The sequence below is a fragment of the Triticum aestivum genome, chromosome 7A (assembly GCF_018294505.1).
Source record: "Triticum aestivum cultivar Chinese Spring chromosome 7A, IWGSC CS RefSeq v2.1, whole genome shotgun sequence".
In the NCBI taxonomy this organism is placed as follows: domain Eukaryota; kingdom Viridiplantae; phylum Streptophyta; class Magnoliopsida; order Poales; family Poaceae; genus Triticum; species Triticum aestivum.
The window spans coordinates 303176827-303182234 of NC_057812.1; positions in this window are offsets into that span (position 1 = coordinate 303176827).

Here is a 5408-nt window from a genome sequence, read left to right on the forward strand (position 1 = left end):
TCCCCACCCCACCGCCCAATCAACGCCCCCCCACCATCGGCGACTGCCAACCAGAGGTCTCACGACTTCGAGTACCCACCAACCACTAATTTATTACCATTTCTGTCCTTCATATACATGCTGACGGGTGGGCCATATGGCAATGTGCTCTGCTGAATGTGGATCGTTTGACTGGTCAATTGATCGTGTCATCAACAAATTACGGAGCTGTATGGTGAGCCAGTGACCATATGATCACCCTAAAATGTATTTTATTAACACAATATAGACTCAAACTACCATTTCTTTCTTTTATATACGGGCTGACAGGTGGGCCCCACAGTTACACATCGATGGTGCAACACTAGTTGCGCCATGTGGAACGTTTGACTGGTCAATTGATTGTGTCATCAACAAAATACGGAGTTGTACGAGTGAGCCGGTGATCGTATAATCATGACCTGTATTTTTTAAACACGGTACAGACGCAAGGGCTCATATATACGCGCAAGCACTCACCGCTATAAGCGCACACATGCAGACCCTACCCCTATGAGCACCTTCGAGAGAGTGGGCCAGCATATGATCTTGAGATTTTACGAAGTCACCATAGGTGCCTCGTAGTCGAGTGGAATGTCTCCTCCCACTGAATGAACATCGCTGGAAAATACTGAAATTAACCCAGGATAAATGCGAGCACCGGGACTTTAACCCTGGTGGGCTCGAGAAACCACTGTCCTCCTAACCATCCAACCACATGTTGGTTAGCACGACAAAATGTATGTGGTGACCGTGGTGAGCTTATTCTGAAGTCCAGTGACCATATCGTGCTTTCGCTTCAAATACAATGACCGTAAGCGTCGTCAACAAAATACGGAGCACGCATCAAATGCAAAGTCCGTCAGTGTCATCAAGAAAATACGGAGACGTATTGTGAGCTAGATACCGTATGATCACCACGAGAATGTATACAGTGACCGTAATGAGCATATTCTGAACTCCAGTGACCGTATAGTGCTTTAGCTTGAAATACAGTGACCGTCACGCGGGAATGTATCGTAGGCATGCATACTTTTAGAGGGTCGAGAGATAGTTTGTGTGCGTATGTGAAAATGGTGTAGAAAGAGGGGATGTCCGATGGAGACAAGGAGAGATATGCCCTTCGTTTCTCTTTCACGTGACTAATATTCTAGGAGAATATATAAACATTCACAATGCAGAACAAATATTTTTAGATGCACCATGTAATTAACTTTCATTTATAACATTGTACTATTGTATACGCTTATTTTCTTAGTGGCCGATTGCGTGTGTGGTGTGGTGGGCACATCATTTCTAGTTGTGGTGGGTCAACATGAGGACTCATGGGTTGGTTCCATCCAGCGCCACACAGGTTGGATCGAGACGCGTTATAGGAAGACCCATGGGGAGGACTCGGCGTACAACACGAAGCTAGCTACCAGAGTCACGGAGGACTCTATCCCCACTGGTGATAAGCCGAATATATATGATTTGTAACCCTAGGCCCCGAGTGTGTTATAGAAGCTTGGGGGCTAGTTCGTCGATAGTATACACACACGCACAATGCCTGGTATTCACGTGTACTTTGTACACACCCCTATCACTAATATATAGCACCAGGAGTAGGCTTTTTCCTCAACTGCAAGGGTCCGAACTAGGGTAAAATTTTGCTTCGTATTACCATCCATCCTAACAGTCAGGGATATCCTACCGAATGATATGATGGAATCATATCTGCCAACTACTAAGAGAGAGGTGTGTCTGGGGGGGGGCAATGTGTGCGAGAGAGGCCTAAAGATAATGTGCGTGCGGAGACACGTAGGCACATATATGTGCGTATAGAGGGCTAGTAGAGACCGTGCGTGTGTATATATGCATGTGAGAGAAATAGTGTTTTCCAACTGAGATTAGTGAAAAGAGTGGTACATAGTAGTCAGAAAGAGAGAGAGGAAGAGAGAGATACAGAGAAAGCATGTGCGTGAGACTCCCCGACACCCCGAGAGAGATTGTGAGCATGTGTGAAAGAGAAATGCCGATGCATATAAAGTGTGTGCACTTATGTGGTAGATAGAGAGATATATAGCGCATTTGTGAGAACGGGCCAAGGCATAGTGCATCTACGTGTAAAAGGCGGTTCTACGCATTAAATTAAAATATAAATGGCATTATTATTTTTGGATGAGATCATGAATTTTGCAAATTGCGTATGGACGAAAATCGGTCTATCAAACACCCATACTCTATTGAATTCTAGCATGTGCATGTGTTTATTTCATATTATTGATCCATAGAGTGAGAGCGGTTTGAAATACAGGCCATGGATGCTTTTGCAATTCATATATAAACATTAATTAGTGCACTCCATGTTGTTAGTGTGAAGCACTTTATACATTTGTCACTTGCATGGATACATTCCAAATTGCTAGCTACGAAATAGAATACATGTCGAATTCAACATAAAGGGGGTTTCGAAGATTCGAATTCATAGGAAGTGCATTCATCTATTTGAACCCGAGATAATGGCATTTGTAAATCAGATGAAAAAGGGGGCATCAATCTTTGTTGTGCGTTTGAACATGCTATATATATTCATATGCATGTCTAACTTTTTTTTTGCAACCAAGGAGATTATATCTGGAACCATGCATGAACTGAGGTAAGTTGCATATTTTTTAATATATATACTCGTGTACAATGTATATTCAAATGTACCACCTCCATTCCAAAATAATCGTAGCTTTAGGATTTTCAAGAGTAAAGATTTGTGAAGTTTGACAAATCCTGGATGTTCAATTCAAGAGAACCAAAAACGTTAATGCTTCTGCTCCCAAATATTGAATGAAGCGCCAAATAGGCCTCTGGTCACCCGAAACCGCGCGAGGCTAATGTTTGGTGGTAGGAAATTATTGTCCTGACTCTGGCCCGTGTAGCCTATCGGCCCGATGTCCACCTGGGTAGGTTTGTAACTTCACCAAGACGCCAGTCTCAATCGCCTCCGAGAAGCATTCATACGCCGTGGGCGCCTAAACACCCATGCGCCCGGCCGAAATCTATCCCGCCCAAATTTGGGACACCTGAGATTACTGTCCTACCCCCAACCCGCAATATGTCCAAAATTTTAGATGGGGGCAAAGTTTGTAACTTTCCCCAAATTTCAAACAAGCGCGTCCCAAACCGAAACATTGTTCCCCCTTAGTTCCCTGCCTCCCTCCGTTTCCCCATTCATACTCCGTGGGCGCCAGAACACCCTCTCCACCAGCCGCGAAACCCCAGCCTCCTCCTTCCTCCACCCCATAGCTCCCCATCCACCGCCGCCCTCCTCCATCACACCGGAGCCGGTACCCCGACATCGTCGTCCAACGCAACCGCAACCGCAACGCCCTCAAGGACTTAGCAGCTGAAGCTGATGTAGAGTTGCCTCCACGACGCCGAAGCCGACGTCGACGTGCGCCATACCAGAACTACTCCGACCACGCCGTCCTGCACCTCACTGCCGCCACTCCACTGTCGCAACCGTCCATCGCACCGGAGCTGTTCCCGCTACGCCGTCGTTCGCCGCCTCGGATCTGCTTCCCCGCCGCCGACAGACGGCCACCGCACCACACTCAGCAACTTGGCCATGGATTCATCCAAGGCTGCACCATCCTCCACAACTTCTCGTTTCCAGCGAACCACAAGAAGGTCATTGGAAAAACAGAAGGAGGACACAGCACTGCCGGCAGAAAGAGGTACTCGTCTTCCCTTATTCGTGCAAACCTTACATCTCTGCTCACACCATATTCATCCCACGAAAGAAACTAGTTGAGCGCTTCTTACTGCATCTTCTTCATGATACTAAATGCACAAGGTATCCTCCCTTTACTATTTCACCTTTGCTAGAGGTCAGTACCCCGCCAGGATTTCAATTCAGGGTTAGTCGAACCACAATTAAAACAAAGCAGCACTCGCTTAGGCGCGCGAAGCACCTAGTCCGCCTGTTCGCCGGGGAAGCAACACATCGGTGTCTATCATAGGGGTGTGGGGCGCAGGAGCTGCTTGCGCCTGATCTGGAGGTCGGCGGGGCTTGAATGGATTGCCGGGGGGCGGTGCCAAGCACGGCGGTGCGGTGAGGTCGAGAGGAGGGCGCAGGCAAGGGACTGGGCCGGTGGTCGCTGCCGTTTTGAGGAAGATCGTCAACACTGACTGGCTGGAGGTAGATGAAGGCGATCTGCCCGTTCTTTGTACATCGGACGGTGCAGAAAAAATGGACTGACCTATTTGTTTTCAGTCGAATGTTATTTTCATAGAATCCTGTAGTAATTTAGTGTGCCATGCATGTTGCAGAGCTATCATATGTCTCCCGTCATTTATTTCTCACCGACCTGCTATCTGCTACCTTTACACTGTACTAATTGTGCACACACTTCACCCATACTCACACTATTGTTTTTTTATGCATGGGTATTTCAGACTCTGACGCAGTGTTGATGAATGCTGAAAAGAAAAGATAGAAGTCGCTCCAGTGTAATTCGAAGATAAGTGCTAAGTGTTTCAGCGCTCTAAAGGATGCAGTGTCAGCAGTTGGAGACAGTAAAGGTAGCTCTGCAGTTGATGATCTCAATTGCCACACACAACCATCACAGGTGCTTGCTTTAACTTCACGCTGTCAAATGTGGTTGCATGTTGCATATGGTGTCCAGCTTGTATTGCTTACAATTTGGTTAAATTGCATCTGCTTACTTTACACATTATACCTTTGACAATGACATGCCTTCCTGTTTTTGATACATACTCCCTCCGTTCGGAATTACTCGTCCAAGAAATGAATGTATCTAGATGTATTTTAGTTGTAGATACATCCATTTTTGTGACAAGTAATACGAACGGAGGGAGTACTACATATGTCTATTAACCATGTTCGTACATCAAACTGTATCCCTTGTCAATCACTTATGATGAGACAGTCACCCGGGTGGGTTACTGTGAGACACCATACTCGTTTAAAGAGTGAAGTGTCATCCTCCCCACATGATTCTCAAGAAACAGCCAGGCTAAATGAAGATGGTCAACGTAGCTCTCTAGTTGATGACCGCAATTCCCCCACACCACCATCATAGGTGCTTGCTCTAACTTCACAGTGTGATATGTGGTTGCATGTTGCATACGGTGTCTAGCTTGTAATGCTTCTCATTAGGGTAAATTGCATCTGCTTAGTTTACACATTATACCTGTGAATATGACATGCCTTCCTATTTTTGTTACACACTACATCTATGTGTTAACCTTGTTCTTACATGAAACTACCTCTCTTCTGTATCCTGCATCAATCACTTACGATTAGTCACCTTTATTCGTTTCATATTGCATATTATTTCTAGCATGTTACCATGTATTGCTTCTAATTTGGTCAAATACATTTGTTAGGGAAC